Source organism: Ictidomys tridecemlineatus, chromosome 10 (genome assembly GCF_052094955.1).
Source record: "Ictidomys tridecemlineatus isolate mIctTri1 chromosome 10, mIctTri1.hap1, whole genome shotgun sequence".
NCBI lineage: Eukaryota > Metazoa > Chordata > Mammalia > Rodentia > Sciuridae > Ictidomys > Ictidomys tridecemlineatus.
The window spans coordinates 12,279,996-12,298,494 of NC_135486.1; the positions used below are offsets into that span (position 1 = coordinate 12,279,996).

At 48.5% G+C, this 18,499-nt stretch overlaps 1 protein-coding gene across 1 annotated transcript in view; it reads left to right on the plus strand.

Moving 5' to 3' along the window:
- The first annotated feature begins 785 nt into the window (after positions 1-785).
- The window catches only part of LOC101977149 (protein FAM163A), a 61,416-nt gene continuing 43,702 nt past the window's right edge, over positions 786-18,499 (plus strand). The window contains exon 1 of the mRNA XM_005319752.4: positions 786-1,339. The gene's annotated coding sequence lies outside the window, so the exon portion shown is untranslated. The remainder of the gene's footprint in view (positions 1,340-18,499) is intronic.

An 18,499-nucleotide genomic window follows, 5' to 3' on the forward strand; every position in this document is an offset into this window, starting at 1 on the left:
GGAGTGTTGAAGCAGCAGGCCGACCTGCTGGAATGACGGTGGGCAGCTTGCCCTGGATGTGTTTTGTTTCCGTTTTTAAGTAATGAGCTAGGAATAATGAAGTTTGCTGGGGTGCTACATTTCTTACCCCACTTCTTTAGGAGTTGGACATGGGCTTAGGGCCCATGGCTTTTCATTGTTTCAGAGATTTGTTTTCATATTGATACCACCATCACCTATGACTTGAATCCCCTGGACCATCCTGGGTATGAAGAGGAAAACATCTGAGGCAGCTCAGATTTAAGTGACTTAAGTGTCCCCATCTCTCCCTGTCTTCAGTCCAACCGACACTGGACCCAGCAGGCTCAGGAGGAAAAAAAAGAGACAACAGGTAGAAGTTCCAGATTGAGATGCTTTGAAGTGCTAAAAAGGGTCAGTTTCCCTCCATCTCAACCAGTTAGTTATGTTGGCTCAACAGACCTTCTGATTTACTGATACCAGAACTTGTACTTGGGGTACAGCACAGAGATTTAAAACAACAAAGAGGTAACTTTGATGAGAACTGCTGAGCACCACTAACTTCTCTCCTCGTGTTGAGGCGTTGCTTCTCCTTTCCTGCCTCTTCCTGCCATCTGGCCATTGCAACTAACCTCACGCTGCCTCAGGTTCTGCCCCAACACGAGCACCCCATACACCTCAATGGCATTTCCCTGTCGCTGGACTTCCCGGGACCAGTGCAGTCTGGAAATAGGAAAACAGATGCGCCTTTGGGCTCCGCGGGATCTCCAGTCAGTCTTTCCAGTGGACAGCGACACACTCTGGTCCTCAAGATTCTCGTTGTCTCAGGATTTTCGGTGCTGGACTCCGACTGTACCGCGCCACGTCCCCGGTACCGGCTGCCCTGGGCACAAAGGCAGCGGAGCCGAGGGGAGAGTGCTTGGAAGGCACAGCTGTCCTGCTACGCCCCTGCCCGGCGCCGGGTGCAATTCGTCTCTGCCGTTGGAGATTCTCCCAGGACTCGGGCCAGCGCCAATCAGGTCGCACCTGCCCTCCCCCAACCCCCCAGCCTCTGCACCTGGAGGAGCGATGAGGTCCTCGGCTCGGTGCAGGGCGAGCACTCGGAGCGCCGGCGAGGGCAGAGATGCCTCACGTGGGCCTCCCCAGCCGCGGGCGCCCGTGAGGACGTGCGCAGACCCCGTGGGAGCCGAGCGCGGGAGCGGCGGTCGGCGGTAGCGGGGCGAGCCCTCCAGCGCGCAGGAGACGGGGCGGGGCGCCGGGGCCGAGCTCCCCGCGGGGCGCCGGGCTCCGCACGCGGATGTGCCTGGCCGAGGAGCGCTTTCGAGGGCGCCTCGACATCCAGGTAAGTGCGCTCCGAGGCCGCCTCCCTCTGCGGAGGCCGTGCCCGTGAGGCCGCCCGATCGCGTGAGCCCGGTGGGCGCTCGGCCCTCCCTCCCCTCTCCCGGCCGCTGGCAAGAGGGGCGCGCCCGGGCGGGGGGCGTCCCCGGCCTCTGGACGGTGGTGGATGGTGGCGCCCCCTCTTCGGAGCCGGATTCGCTGGGTCCCTGTCCCCGGGCCGCACCGAAGCCGTTTGTCCCCACACTGACCCCACCCCCACCAGATGGCCCAGGGAGCGTTGCTGCGCCCTGGCGCCCGCGACCACCGTGGACGCTCCGCGGGATCTCCTGGGCGCGGGCACTGGGGCTGGGACCTGGGGAGTGGGTCGGGAGCCGTCGGTCTGTGGGTCGGGGTTGGTGCGCGACTCCACGCAGCCCTGCGACCCGGGCTCGGCTTGCTGGTGATTTTTCCTGAAGTTTTACAAAATAACGAGGGCCGGGCTGCTTCCGCGGCCCAAGGGAGGCCGCCAAGCGGCACGGCGTGGTGGGGACAGGCTTCTCTGCCGGCGAATCGGGGTCCTGGACAGCCGGGCACCGACCCCGCTCCTGAGGGGAAGAGAAACACGACTCTCCCTCGGGGTACTGTCAACTTGCTCTGGAGCCCCGGAGCCGGCCTCCTGCACCCCACCCGGGAGCGCAGGGCGCGCCCAAGTAGAGAAACCGGGGACCAGCAGAAAGCAGTGGCGAGATAAGGGCTGCATTGTGGGGTTCGGGTCCCTGACACTGGGCCAGCGTGGGGCGGCACTCCAGAAGACCTTCTGGAAGGGTGACTTCGTGTCTCTGGGACTCAGAAGGCAGCAAGGACGGGCAGGGGCAAGATCTGTTCCCGTCGGCCAACGCCCTCGGGCTGTACACGCCACCCGTGTTTTTCTGACACACCATTGGGTTCCTTTTTGCTGCATGAAAATTGTAGAGCCCTGGAAGCCGGAGCTTCCTAGCAAGTTTGATGTGGCCGAGGTGTGGATGTACAACCGCTAGCTGAGGCCCCAGGTCAGTTGAGGTACCTTCTCGGGTCTTTTCCAGTCTGCAAGGTTATTGACCCTGGCTCAGCCCACCGTCGGTCCAGCTGGGGAATGCGGGTTGGGGTGGGTAGTTCTCAAGAGCCCCCTAGGGGGCTGATTCTAGGGAGACTGCTGTGTAACTGTCAGGGATTGATGTCTGTGCAGCGGGAACCTGTGCCCTGTTCAGTCTCAGCGTCTGAGCCAGACCTGTTTTATACTGTGCCACAGACAGTGATGGGGGACTTCAGGTCTCAGTGTTCACTTTGCCTGAGGTTCAGTGGGGCTTCCTTTTTGTACTAATGAAGAACTCAGAGACAACAGACATCCCCATCCCACCTTCTTTCTTCAAACTCGCAGAGGTGCACTAAGGGGAAGAAAGCACAAAGGTACATTCTTGGAAAACAGGTGCAGTTTCTCAGCCTTCTCTCCAGAGGTTCAGCTCCGGTGCAGGACAGGATCTAAACCACCATATCCAGACGGGGTCAGGTTGGCATGTGGAGAGAAACTAAATAGGACTATGATGGTTCATCTGTGACATCAGGCAAATCAGCAACGGCCTCCTCCTCACGGTTTCCCACTTACTCAAGGAGCATGGCTATAATTTCCACCATCCTGGGGGGTGAAATGAGGCAGGGCCATGCCTAGATGGGAAAGCCTCTGGAGTCCTCCAAGATGTGGGAGGGTCACATGTGTGGATAGAAACCCTCCTTGTGGGCATCCCTGGCATTCTTGCCCAAACTGGTCATCTGCCTTCAGTGACCCCACCAGAAATGGAGTTGTGGAGGGGCAAAGCAACATGGACTGTGTGCTGCTGAGAGAAGGCCCTCATGCTTTGCCCAAGGATCTGTTTTATCTCTGGCTTGTCCATCAGTAATTGGAAGTGAGCACTGTCTCAGTCTGTGTACAAACATCATCTGGCAACCCGAGAGCCTGGCCCAGGAACAGCCAGCGCCTCACCCAGAGGCCCCAGAGGGATTTTAGTGAACTGTTTTAAACCTTGGAAGAAGGCTCAGGTGGATCAGAGGAAGAGCTGGGAATCCTCGGAATGGCCACTTAAGAAAAGAGCCATTTGGTCATGACTGGGCAATTTCAGGTTCTGTCATTTGTGAAAAGTGCCCCAAGGTTTGAATCTGACCTGGTAATTGTTAACACCAATGAAAGCTGCCATCATCTATTAAGTATCATTGTTAAGTACCTTATGTGTGCCAGATGTAAGGCTTTGCCAAATTGGTATTATCCCCATTTTTTTTGTGTGTGAAAACACTGAGTTTGGGGGAGGCCAAATAATTTGTCAAGTTCATAAAGCCCCAATCTCTCTGGTTTCAGTGTTCCTGTTCCTTCTATGGGGCCATACTCCTCCCATTAAAAACAGACACATATAGTAGCTGAAAATTCAGAACCATCATGAGTAAAGACTGTCATTTGTAGACCCAAGAGATATTTGTCACCCCAATAGACTTAAGGGAAAATGTTGGCCTGGGAAAACTGGATGCTCTTCCTTTGCTTTGATATGTAAAGAACAAACTACAATAACATTCATGCTTACCTTTCAATTATCAAACAATGAAAAGATTGCTGAACTTTTGATGGGTTTTAGAAAAACAGGCACTTTCTTATGGTGTAACTTGTTTGGAGGGCATTTGGGAAACACCTGTCCAGGTTAGAAATGCCTATGCCATATGATCCAGTGATTCCATTTTAAAAAAAAAATATTTATTTTTTAGTTATAGGTGGACACAATATCTTCATTTTAATTTTATGTGGTGCTGAGGATTGAACCCAGTGCCTCACACATGGTAGCCAAGCACTCTACCTCTGAGCCACAGCCACAGCCCCATGATTCCATTTTTAGAAATTTAACTTGCTGTTATACCTGCAGATGGGCATGAGGATACACTGCCCATTGTAGCATTGTCTGAGCCATGAAAGAACAATCTATGTGCTCATCATAGAGGAAGTTGTTAAATATGTCATGGTACTTCTAAATAGTCAAATACTACCTTATTTATCCATAGGAAAAAGAACTGGGAAGTTTACTATATAACCGATGGGGAACATTTTCCAGACGGATGGCTAGGGGGAAAAATCAGATGTATAGAATGTTCATACTATGTTACTTTTCATGTTAGGAAGGAGGAGGATAACTTTAGACACAAAACCAAATAATATCCATTGCCTTCAGGGAGGGTGAACCTGTAAACCCTTTTGTACCTTCTAAACTTTGAACCCTGTGAATATACTACCGTTTAAAAATCCTCTTTCTCTGCTGTGGGAAGCCATTCTCGCACGCATGCTGGTCACGCGGCTGACTCTGCCCTGCACCTGACACATTCCCTTCAACACTTCTCCAGCTGAACCATGTGGGGTATCACCCTGTACTTCCTTCATGTTGCCTGAGAGGTTCCCTTGGGATTATAAGCAAAAGGATTTTGAGACCACACAGGGACCATAAGATTGGAGTTATCCAGAGTTCCTTTGAAACCTGCAGACTTGTTCATGGAAGACTGAGAGAAGAGGTGTCTTTGGATGGCAGGCTCTCTGAGCAGGGTAGACAGGAGGTGCTCATCTAGCCTAGAAAAGTGTGAATAAGTAGAAACTATTTCATTGCCCTACTGTTCCCCTATTCAGGGAAAGGTGTCAATAGCTGGATAGGATTGTGAGCAAGAGGATTACGTGACTGGACATCACTAGGGCAGAAGATATGGAGGAGGTCTAGTTCTGCTGTTGCATTTGGCTCTCAAAAAACAGAGGAAGAAACAGGGGAAAGAAAAGATTTGAAAATTATGCTGGAGTCTAGGGTTGTATTGTCCCTGAAGAGTAAGAAAATTCATCAATCAGTGTGTCCCTAAATTCCCCTTTGGTTACTCCCATTAGTACAGATGCCCAGATTAGTTCCCCTGTCTCCGAGAGTTTCCTTTCGCTCGTTACCCAGTCTGGAAGCCATGAATGCAGGATGGCCGGTGGGTAATAGATGCAGCCTTTCCCTTCAGGTGGGGCAGGTTTCTAAATAACAGAAGCAGTGGAAGAAAGACTCTTCCAGCCACAAGCTGGGTCCTCAAGCATCCTTTGGTGGAAAACCTATATAGAGAACTTTCCACGTTCCAGTCACTCTGCTGAGCACTCTTCCTCTCCTGTGTTGTGTAAACTCTTGGATGTGTGAGAGCCCCAGCTCTGCACCACTGACTTCCTGTTCTCTGCACCTTAACCTGCAAGAACCATACAGTAAGTAGCATCCCGTGGGTGTGCATAGAGCCCATTTGGGTTACAACAGCGTGTGGCTGCACCTTACATGCTTTGAAAGATGAAGTGGAGTCTGCAGTGTATGCAGGTTTGTACAAGCACAGTTCAGGGACAAAGCAGTCATCGTCCTTGGTTTAGATTTCTCTTCTATCCCTGTGTGTGCATCAGGGCTGGAGCTCAGTTTGAGTGTGTGATTTTCCCTGGGGAATGGGGGAGGGGGAGAGATTGTCATTGCTTTGGTCCAGATACTAGTCCTGAGGAAGGCTGTGAAGGTGGCTTGTGAAGCCCTGCGCCTGCACCCAAGAGAAAGGTCAGCACAGGTCCCCAGAGCTCTGGGCCTGGGCTGGGAGTCTGTCTGCTTTTTGGAAAGAACAGCCTGAGAGCTGAGAGCCCCACTCTGCACACCGTCTCCTCCCACGCAGCCAGCTCGCAGCTCCCGGGCCAGGACTCACCTCTGACTCCCATTCCGCCTCAGAGAGAAACAGCTTGAAATTTCCCCCAAATAATTTCTAGAGCACACGAAGCAACTGCTTTTATTATGTGCTACTGTTGCCCTGTGGGGGTGGGTGGGGGAGCTGATCTGGATTCTCAGCCAAGACTGCCATAACCCAGCCAGGAGGGGAAGCCAGACAGCCCACTACTGAGAAAGAAGAAAAGACAGAAGGGGTGAGAGGAAAAGGGCAAAGCGGAGATGGGGGGCGGAGAAGAGCGAAGGAGGGAAGAGAGGAGGGAGAGGAGGGAGGGAGGGGAGGGAGGGAGGGAAGGATGGAAAGTCAACTTTAAGGGGGAAAAAAAAGGTGTTTCCTAGCACACTGGTAGTGGGCGATCAGTTTATCCCACTTGAATTCAGAAAAGATCATTTTTCAGGATACTGGGAAGACAGAGTTGAACAAGGCATGGTCCCCAGGCTTCAGCTGCCCGTAAGGCACTGTGGGAGAGGAGCAAACAGGCTGAGGGAGACACACTAAGTAGAGGTACAAGGAACAAGCCACCAGGTGTGGAGCGGCGAACACGACTCGGAGGCTGAGGAGCTGGGTTTTGAACTGGGCCTCGCCAGTTAGGTATGATTGTGATAGACAAGCTCAGGAGAAAAGGCAGAGCTGAGAGAGCAGCTTGGGCAAAGGCTCAGAGCTAGGACAGAGTTCGGAGTATCTGAAGATATGCTGATGGTAACAACGTCATCACTTACCCAACTTCCGCACAGACAGCACATGGCCTTGCTTCTGTTATGGTGGTGTTAGGGCTTCTCTCATGCAAAGCAAGTGGTCTACCACTGAGATATGTCCCAGACCAACACATGACTTTTTTAAGTAGTTAAAGGGTAAAACTGTTCACATTCCCATCCCCATAAAAGAGTCAATAACTAAAAATCTTTGGTGGCAAGATCAACAGGGCTTGATGATGCGTTAGATATTAGAGGTGAAGCCCACAGACCTATAAAACTATAAGTTCATATCAGGTTGACAACCGGTGGCATTTTAGATATGTGGAGGCCACAGAGCTCAGGAGCAAGAGCGCTGACAATGGATGAAGTTGTAACCACCATTTTACTCGCCTGTTCATTCAGCAAACACCATTCATGTGTCTGGCCCAAGTGCTGGGCTGACTATGAAGACAGAGAAGGAGAAGCCATGGTCCCCATACCGTCTAGGGACCTCACAGTGCACAGAAGAGAGAGTAGAAGGAATGATTGCCTGGGTAGAAGTGGGGACAAAGGGCTGTGGGAAGACACAATGTGATAAATAAGCATTGGTTGCTAAAATTAATAAGTAACATAGTAAACCATATCATACTTCTCAGAGAACAAACTGAATAACTAGAATTATTTCTTTGCATTTGGCCAGTGGGTATCAAAAACTTGTTTGTGTTATAAAACCCGTGGAAATCAAAGTGTTCTTTGGAGAAGCCATGAAATGGTGACATATTAACATGGCTGAAAATTCAATTTGATATATATATTAGAGAGCATCTTCAACCACACATCCCCACTGTTAAGGAAACACTACAAAACAAAAGCTTTAAATTACAAATATTCTGTCAGCTCACTTTTCTCCCTCTATGAATTAGGAAAAGATTACCAGGAGTCTATTTTAGTGCAGGAAACCCTTAGACCAGCTGGTAGAACACCAGGGCTCCAAGGAAGCACACTCTTGGCAGTTTGAAGGTTGTTGATGACTTTAGCAAGGACAGTTACAGCTGAGCAGAGAGGCCAGAATAGATAGGTGGGCTGAAAGGTGAGCATTGCATTTTAAGATATTAACAGGTATTTATTGAGTGTCCCTGGGGATATGATGTTGGTGGGAGGGAGGAAGACAGCACCCCAGCTCTCATGAATCTTAGTTACTCAGGGGAAACAGAGCTGTCACCAAATAAATGTAAGGTGACACTGTGATAAAGGCTATATAGTGAGGCTCATGGCATTGAAAATGTCTGATAGATTATTCAGGAAGGCGCTGGGAAACCATCTGGAGGAAGTGGGGATTGAGCTGAAAGTTGGAGAATGAGTAGGAGCTAAGGAGGGAGGGGGGCTTGGAAGTTCAGAGAGAATGTTCCAGGAATGGACAAAGGCCATGGCTTGGGAAAACGTGGCATTCTGAGATGCTAAAGACCAGTGGATCTGGGTGAGTAAGAGGGGCAGTCATAACAGAGGAGCAGAAGAGGTCGGAAGGGACCAGAAAATGCAGAATCTAAGTCACATTAAGGATTTTGTTGGGTAGTCCATAAATAAGCAGGAAAGTAACATAGTCAGAATGTCTATTCCAAAAGATCATTCTTGCTATTTTAGTCAGATAGTGTATTTGAGGAGATGATCCAGGGAAAACCTGTTGGCAAATTCTTGAAGTAGGCTGGGTAAAAGGTGACAGTTTTTAGACTGGGACATTTGTAATGGGGGAAAATAGACTTGAGAGGTTCTAGAAGGCAGAATGGAGAGGAAGCAATGGTTTGATGTGAGAAGAGATGGAGAAGATTGTTGAGAATGCATCCTCAGCTTCCAGCTTTGTACCAGGGGATGGGGGTGCCATGCTCTGAGACAGGAAACGCTGGCGAAGAACCAGCTTTAAGGCAAACCTCATGAGTTAAATCTCAGCCATGATGTCCTTGAGAAGACTTTGAACTATCTCGATGGAAGGGCAAGAGAGCAGGTGCATATTCAGGCAGGAGTTCAGAGGAGAGGTCTGGGCAGGAGCTGTGGCTCTGTGAGTCACCAACATCCAGGGGTAATTGAAGCCTCAGCAGGGGTGGGGCTGCGTAAGGGGAGAGGACAGGCTTAGAAATGAAGACCTGGTGTCGAACCTCAATACCAGGAGGAGAGTGATCCTCAAAGGAGACTGAGAAAGATGAACCTGAGAGGAGGAGGAAAACCAAGAGGTGCAAATGTCACGGCAGCCAAGAGCACAGTGTTCCTAGAACAGAAGAGACAGCACAGGTGCTGCTGAGAAGCCAATGAAGACGAGGACCTAAAAAGGCCCATTGCTTCAGAAATGTGGAGAGCATCCATGGTTTAAGCAAACACTCCAGTGGCGTGAAGGGCCCGATGTAACTGGTGGAAGGGAAAGTAGAAGGTAAGAACATGGAGGCCGCACATGTAACTTAGTCTTTCCAGAGGTTTAGGTGTGAGAGTGGGTGGTTTTATTCTGTTTTAAGCAGAATTAAGCACATTTAAAATCCAGTGGAAAGCCCACAACAAACATAATAAATGGTGAAAAAAAATGAATGCTTTTCCTCTTAGACCAGGAAAAAGGCAAGGATGCCCACTCTTTCCACTTCTCTTCAACACAATACTAAGTCCTAGCCAGAGCCATTAGGCAAGAAAAAAGAAATAAAAGGCATCCAAATAGGAAAGAAAGTGTAAACCTCAATGCCAGGAAAGGAAGGACTAAAACTGTCCCTTTTTGCAGATGACATGGTATATACAAAAAAAAAAAAAACCCTAAAGACTCTACAGAAATGTTACATTAATAAATGAATTCCATAAAGATGTGGGATACAAAATTAACCCAAACCAGTTGCATTTCTGTATATCAATAACAAAGTATTTGATATGGAAATCAGGGAAACTTCCTATTTACAATAGCACCAAAAAGCATAAAGTACTTTAGGAATAAAATAAACTTAGCTAAGGAAGTTAAAGTCTTGCACACTGAAAACTATAAAACATTAATGAAAGACATTTGAAACATCACAAATGGGAAGACATCCTGTGTTCACAGATTGGAGGACTTAAGTTAAAATGTCCATACTCTCCAAAGAAATATGCAGATTTAATGCAAATCCCTATCAAAATCCTAGGGGCATTTTTTTTTGCAGAAATACAAAATAAAATTCTAAAATTCATATGGAACAACAATGAACCATAAATAGCCAAAGCAATCTTGAAGAACAAAGCTGGAGGCATCAGGCATCCTTAAATCAAAATGTATTACTAATTACACTAATTAAAACAGTATGGAGCTGGGCACAATGGTGCATACTTGTAATCCCAGAGGCTGGGGAGGCTGAGGCAGGAGGATTTCGAGTTCAAAGTCAGTTTCGGCAATGATGAGGCACTAAGCAACTCAGTGAGACCCTGTCTCTAAATAAAATATAAAAGAGGGCTGGAAATGTGGCTCAGTGGTTGAGTGCTCCTGAGTTCAATCCCCAGTACCAAAAAAAAAAAAAAAAAAAGCAATATGGAATGACATAAAGACAGAACAAATAAAGAGCCCAGAAATAAATCCATGTTATATGGTCAACTAATCTTCAACAAGATTGCCAAGAATACACCATGTGAAAAGGAATGTCTGTTCAATCAGTTGTGTTGGGAAAATTATATCCACATGCAAAAGAATGAAATTGGACCCTCATCTTACACCACGTACAAAAATGAACTCAAAATGCCCAGACTTAAAAGTAAGGGCTAAAACTTCCAAAAGAATATTAGAGGAAGCACTTCATGATGTTAGTCTTGGCAATGATCTTATGGATATGAAAAGCACAGGACACAAAAGCAAAACAGATAAGGGGACTATATCAAACTAAAAGCATTTGCACAGCAAAGGAAATAAAGTAGAAAAACCCCTACAGACTGGGAAAAATATTTACAAACTATTTTATCTGATAAGATGTATATTTTTAAAGTATATAAGGAACTCTGCTCTGGTTTTGATTTGGTTTAAATGTACTCCCAAAGGTTCTTGTGTTGGAAGCCCCTGAAATCAGTATCTCGAAGAGACATCTGCACCCCCATGTTCATTGCTGCATTAGCCACAACAGCCAAAATATGGAAGCAACCCAAATATTTACTGATGGGTGAATGCATAAAGAAAATGTAGTGTATCAATCAAGTGCAATGTTGTTCCACATTAGGAAAGGAGGAAATCCTGCTATTTGCAATAACATGGAGGAACCGGTAGGACATTTTGCTAACTGAAATAAGCCAGTCACAAAGGGTCAAATGCTGCAGGATTCCACTTACATGAGGGATTTAAAACAGCCTAACTCATAGAAGCAGAAAATAGGATGGTGGTTGCCTGGGACTAGGAGAAGGGGGAATAGGGAATTGGTAATCAATGGGGATAAAGTTTCAGTTATGCAAGATAAATACATTTTAAAGATCTGCCTTGCAACATTGTGCCTGTGGATGATACTGTGTTATACACTTAACAATCTGTTAAGATTGTTGGTCTCATGTTAGGCATTCCTACCAAATTTTTTAAAGCTAATGGAAAGGATCCAATTTAGTGGAAAATTATAAAGGGAAAGAAAGTTAATTGATACTGTGATATTCCTGCAAAGATGGGAGGATAGCATCATACTGCTGGTGGGAAAGAGCCTTCTCTCCCTGTGCAGAGGAATTGGGTGAACGTCACCCTTCATCCAGGTGCAGAGAAGAGGGATACAGCTCATGGTGGGGGAAAGTGAGGCTGTTGACTTCTGACGAAGAGAAGGAAGTTGAAAGTGGATAGAAGGTGAGGTGGGATGGAGGAGGACATTTATTCTAGAATGGGTGTACTGAAGACTAAGAGGAAGGATTAGGAGGAGAAAGGGTGCGGAAACCAGAGAAGCATGATATTGGAGCGCTCACTAGCCGTGTGACCTTGGGCCCATTTTTTTATCTGAAAAACAAGAGTGATAATCATAATTCCTCCCCCAGAGAACTGTGACTGACACGTAGAAAGTGATCGGCAAATGTTATTTGAACGTTTATCCCCAGTGCCAAGGGCTAGTGAGTGCCGAGCACATGACTGGTTTTAACATAAAACATCCACCAGTTCTCCCAGGCGCTCAGCAGCAGATGAACATCTCCGAAGCCGGTTTCCTTCTTCTCTAAGCACTTGGAAGCCTTTCCGCCACTTAATGCTGAGGGATTTGTGTGTGGTGCTTAGCCAAGGCCGATTCTATTAGGGGATTTAATCATATGGGCAGGGCACTGAGCCAGGGTAAAGAGAGAAGAGGTTCAATTAATTCAAGAGGCCAGTCTCTTGTGACCTGGCCGTGTATGGAGGACAGGGCGCCTTTGGAACTCATTCCTTTACTCCTTTCATGATGTCTCTTGAAGCCAACTTTGAGCCAGGCCTACACCCGGGGCTGAGACCACAGAGGTGAGAAGGGAGGGTTCCTGCCTTTGTGCCTTGAATCTGACAAGGTAGATGTTGGAACAGCCGTGTCACAAAGTACTGAGGAGCGCAGAGAAGGAGCACCTCGTTATGCCCAGAATAGGCAGAGAAAGCTTCCTAGAATGGGTGATGTTCGAGCTGGGACATTAGATGAACATCTTTCCAGGCAGAGGGAGGTCCAGGGGCTCAGGAGATGGTAAGGAAACTGGGGACTGCATGGAGTCCAGTAACGTCAGGACATGAAATGCCAGGCTATGGCGACGAGAGGCTGGACAGCGGCCTGGCATGCTGCCTGCGGGGCTGAGGACCTTGTCGTGACCCGTAAGAGATGTGGAGCCAATGCAGATTTGTGAACAAAGACAAAACACCTTCCGGTTTACATCTTAGAAGGTCACTCTGTGGTCAGTGGTTTGGTTGGAGGAGTTCAGTAGGACGGTGATGGGAGACAGAGGTCATAACCAAGAGTCACTATGATTGGATTGACTGTCAGGAGACTGTGATGCTAGTCTAGGTGATGACTCTCCAGAGGATGGTTCCAGTGAAATGGGTCCAACATGTGGCCAATGGTGATGGGCGAGTGAATAAGAGTAAAAGCCACTGGCAGGTAATGAAGTCTGAGGCTAGGCTGTGAGAGGTCCTCTTTGTATGTGTTGGAACTTTCTGGTTTGAATTTTCAATGAAGGGGGAACAACTAAATTCCTGAGTGAGTGAGAAGGAATCAACAAGGGGTTAGAGGGTAGAGAGAAGCATAGTTGAGTAGCACAGGCCCCTGAGGAATAAGAATTCCTGCAAGATGATGGACACAGGACACTTTAGACCCCAAAACAGATCCGTGAAAGGTTTGAACTGTTGTTTCTTCTTTCCAAGGTGAAGCAACCATCACAAAATAGGTAGGGCATAGTTCCAAGATTCTAGGACACTGAGTACTACTCTGTACCACAGACAGCCTTACAGATAGGCGCCCATAGAGATCTCCAGAGTTAGCTGAGTCTCGTGGTGACAGCACAATCCATGACAATGTCCTTGGGGGAGCACCTTCCAAGGTCCCTCAGAAAACCAGTCCCAGCCTCTTTGCTTACCTGTCCCTATGGATAAGGAATGAGGTGAACAGCTTCACCCCAGGATGCTGATAGTTCAATACAGCCTTCTCTTAGTGGGTAGGTGGCATTGCTACTCATTTCTCTTTTGGGCATCTACTCTCTGCCCAGGCTGTTCTGGGCACATTGGGGGATTCATGCACATCCGGGCCATCAAGAGACACTAAATCCTTGTCTGCCTAATGGACAGAGTTAGGCACAGTGGGTAAAGGAAGTGTATTGCAACTCTAGTCAATAGTTCATGGGAAGCCAAATGGAGAGAATGGTATAAAGAATAGAGCAGGATGTATTCTGCGTTATGGTGTGGATAAACGTCCCCAAAGGTCCAGGCTTGGTTCCCAGGGTGGCACTCCTGGGAAGTGGTGAAATCCTAGGTCAAGGAGGATTGTGGACCCTACTCCCTTTCTCTTCCTCTTTGCTTCCTGGCCATGAGGTGAGCTGCTTGCTCGTCCTCATACTCTGGCCCCCACCAGAAGCCCAAAGCAATGGGTAGGCCTGACCTTGGATTGGAAGCTCCAGAACTATGAGCTAAATAAATTACAGGTTAATTATCTTAGGTTTTTTGCTTTAGTAAAAGATCCTACTTCCTCCTGCTCCTTTCCCCTCTTGGCTCTTTAGTAATGCAAGGCTGACTCATTCATCTAGAAACACTTAGGAAATAAAATGAGTTGAACTTGGTGATGGGTGACAAGGAAGAGAGACAGGGAGGAAACTGGGACAACTCACAAGTTACTGAGCTTGGAGACTCGGTGGATGACGGTGCCATTGAGTAAGGAGGAGGAAAACAGAAGGAAAGGTACCTTGGCGGGCAGAGCAGGTCAGATGACAGGCCTGATTGGGACCATCTGAGCCTAGGAGCCACTCAGTGATACTTTGGACCACAGTGTCTAGGGGCCACTCGGAGGTACAAGTCTGAAACTCAAGAGGACTTCCGCCCCGAGACCTCGCTTTTGGGAATGACCGTATACATGTGAGTGGAGAAGGACAGAAACCTGGAACGGCTGGTGCGTATGAGGGCGAGATGGAGGCAGGAGGGACGAGGCAGCCTCACTAGCAACTAAGGAGGAGAAAAGTTAGGGAGTGGGAAGCTTTGGCAGGACCTGACAGTAGAGTGTTTGGGAGAGGCAGGGTGACTGGTGCCACGGAAGAGCTTTCTCAGAGCAGTTTCAGGGAGGCAGGTAGGAGTTGGAGCCAGATTTCAGCACATTCAGAACAGGTACGTTGTGAGAAAGTGGAGCCGGCACATGCCCACAGACCTCAGAGAAGCGGCTGGGGCTGGGGTGGAGGGATTCGGCGGGACCTGGAGGGTCGTTGGGAAGGTGTGGAGATTGCGAGTGTAGACTAGTGGCTTTGTTGCGAAGAAGAGAGTTGGGGATAGCAGCAGTGGCAGGGGCCGGGGCACGTGAGGAGAAGCAATAGGCTGTTTGTTAAGAGTCAGAGAAACTTGATAATATCAATGTAGTAAAACAGTAGAGCCAAGAGGGGAAAGGAGCAGGAGGAAGTAGGATCTGGACCCCAAGTGGGAGCTGGACTGACCCAGAAGAGGACCCCTTTAGCCTTTAGGTACAGGGTGAAGAGGGTGAGGGTTGGGTGATCCTGCCCAGGATTTTAGGTCAGGCTCTGGGTGGGGTATGTCTCCTTCAGATGTGGGCAGTGCTGTTTGCTAAGAGTGCAGAGAGTGGGGGCCGATGGCGGGGGTGAGAGGAGCCACGGTTGGGAGCAGCCCCAGAGGAGTGGAAGGACTGTGATGACAGGCGTCAGGTTCTGAGCCCAGGCCATTGAACGATGATGATCGTGCTGACAGACGGGGAGATGTTTTGCACAAAATGCCAGGGATGTTTGGAGTGTGTTAAGTTCAGGGCAGTGGCAGAAAATCCATGTAAACAAGTCCTACCAGTGTTTGGGACTATCTCAAGGGTATGGGCTGCTAAAAGCCAGCGTCCTCTCTAGTCACCAGAGCCATTTAGCCCAACCGCTGGGCAGAATCTCACAGTCACCTCCTCAGACACCTTAGGTATTCAATCTCATGCTGTGGGGGAAGTGACATAGACTTAGAGAAGTTGGCATTATCATTGGATTCTTTTATTTTTAAAATTTGTTTTGTAGTTGTACATGGAGAGACTGCTTTTATTTTATGTATGTCTGTGTGGTGCTAAGGATCAAACCCAGTGCCTCACACATGGTAGGGCAAGTGCCCTACCTCTGAGCTACAACCCCAGCCCCTATCACTAGATTCTTGATGACTTGTGAGTTGAAAAGGTTACATGGGGAATGGTAGGCTGGGTGGGAGCTCTTTTTGAAGCTTTTTTTTTTTTTTTTGTACTGGGGATTGAACCCAGTGATGCTTAACTATTGAGCCACATCCCCAGCCCATTGTGTGTGTGTGTGCGCGCGTGCGTGCGTGCGTGTGTGCGTGTGTGTGTGTGTGTGTTTATTTTATTTTGAGACAGGATCTCACTGAGTTGCTTAGGGCCTCACTAAGTTGCTGAGGCTGGCTTTGAACTTGTGATCCTCCTGCTTCAGCCTCCTAAGCCACTGGCGTGCGCCACCACGCCTGGCTGTTCTGGAAGCTTTTTAAAAGTTTTTGTCTCTGTTAGCAAGGTCTGGCTCAGCCTGCAGATCGCTCAGGGGAGAGAGTATTTATTTGGATTTCAGGCTTCCTTCAGCCCAGATCATCTTCCCAAATGTTTCCCTTCTGGCAGACAAATGGTAACTAAATCTTCTGGATCTTCCAGAAGTTAAATGAAGATATTTTCTTTTAGAATCTAAATTAAGACCTTTTACTACAATATTTGAGAAGAAAAACTGCAGCTTCTTAGAAATAGGCCTTTAATGGTTCAGGAGAAAACAGCAGAAGGGAATCAGCAACAGAAAGCTCACGCCCCACCCCGACCCATGGCCCCGTCCTCTGCCCTGTCCTGTGTGGGCCAGTGCCGCTCCACACTGGGACCTTCTCTCAGGTGGATTTGAGTAAATGTGAAGGGCAGAGCTTCTCTGTCCACACATACACCAGGAATAGGTTCCTTCTTTCCTTCAACACACCAGCTACTCGCCCGTATTCCTGGCCTCTGTCCATCCTGTTGGTCCAGGACTGACTTTGGGCAGGTAGGGCCATGCAGGTTGCTTAGGTCCTTACATACTTTATTATCAGATGACAAATGGCTGCTTCCTGGTCTTCCTCCAACTCCCCGCACCTGGGATTGCCCTTAGTACTCCCTTAGGATGGCCAGACTTCCCCACAGTCCAGCGACCAGCCCAGCAGGACCTCTTCCTGTGGGCTCCAGCTCCACAGTGGGCGTCAGTGCTGACTGGTGTGACGCGCCCCAGTGGTTGTTAAAGAGTTTGGCCCACACCCCTGCGTCGTCTGCCTGCTCTCCGTTCAGCTACATGTCCAGCACTCTCAGCTTGCCAGATGCTGGGCCAGATGCCGGAGACACAGGGCTGAAAAAGGAAGGCAAGGTCCCTGGCTCTGTGGAACTCGAGTCTGGAGCTGGAGCTTTCGGGCCCATCCTGTTGACCTTTGGGGCCTGATAATTCTTTATTGGGGGTGCTGGGCTTTCCTGTGCATTGGAGGATGCTCTCCAGTAACCCCTAGATGCCAGGAATACCCCCCACCAAGTGTGACAATCAAAACTATGTTCAAATATTGCCAACTGTCTCCTTGGGGAGCAAAATTACTCTCCTCTATTGGGAGGATAAAAATTATTATTAAATATATAATCACAAAAATTAAAATGCAATTACATAATATAAAGATGCTCTAAAGAAACAAGCAGGGATTAGGTGGGGTGGTGCATGCCTATAATCCCAGTGGCTCAGAAGGATAAGTTCAGAAGGATTGCAAGTTCAAAGCCAGCCTCAGCAATTTAGCAAGGCCTTAAGCAACTCAGTGAGACCCCCTAAATTAAAAATATAGAAAGGTCTGGGGATGTGGCTCTGTGGCTAAGTGTACTTGGGTTCAATACCTTGTACCAAAAACAAAGAAAGAAAAAGAAACAAGCAGGTCACCATGATAGGATACTTAGTTTAGGTTCAACTATGAAGCAAGGCCTCATGGATGCACTAATGCCTATGCAGAAGCTTAAGGGGTGAGGAATGAGGCACTGAACATTCCTGGCAAGAGATGTACCCAAGGTACGAAAGGGTTTCAGCTGTTTGAAGAACAGAAATAAGGCTCACTGGCTGGGGATGGGGACCAAAGGGAAAAGTGGTACAAAATGAGACTGGGGAGGTAGGCAAGGGCTGGGTTACGCAGGGCCCTGTGAACCATGTATTCTAAGGGTAATACAGATGTTTAAGAAGGAAGGCAGTGGATGCAGATTAATGTTTTAAGATCATCCATCTGCTGAGTGGTGACCAGTTGGACAATGAGGATAGTGGTCCAGGGAAGAGACCAAGGGCAGCCAGGAGAGAGGTAGTGAAGACTGAGCTGGGGATGGATTTGAGATCTGCCTCACCTGTTCCTGTTGCCTCATACATCTTGGTCATACCCAATGATTGGCAGTACTAGTTCTGGGACCACCTTTACTCTATTCAGTGATATTTATTGGCTGTCCACTGTATGCCCAGTGTGTAAGACAGTGAACCCAGTAGCTCAAAATCTAGGAGAGGGATAGACACAAAATGGTAGCAGAGTGGAGGGTGCCCATCACCTTCCCAGAATGGCTCAGCCCATCAGTCCCAACAAAGACTGGGCCAGCTCACCAGAGGATTAAACTCCACACACTGTCCTAGGAAGCCAGATGAACTCAAAAGAGGGTACTGACCCCCATCATGAGATGTCTGGAGATGAGAGTGTTAGAGATGAGATTTTGTAAACATGAGGTGTTAAAATCTAAGGAAGAGAAGTTAATCCAGCCTGGGAAGAGGGAGAGTCAGGGAAAACTAGAGGAGGTGACACCTGAATTGATTTTTAAAAACTACCTAACAAGTGAGGTAGAGGAGACGGGGCACACCTGACCTAGCACAGCCCAATGGTGGGTCAGGAGAGAGGAGGCTGGTGGGGTTGGCAGGAGTCAAAGAAGAGTGGCATCTCCAGCACTCAGTCTGTCTCCTCCAGGCGCTACCAGGGGGCTCTCTCCAAGGTCTTCAGCTGCTTGTGACCTCTCGAAGTTCCTCCAGGTTCCCCACAACTGGGCTCCAGAGTGCCCTCGTCCCACTCCCCACCAGCACTGGGCACAGCGAGCAGCATT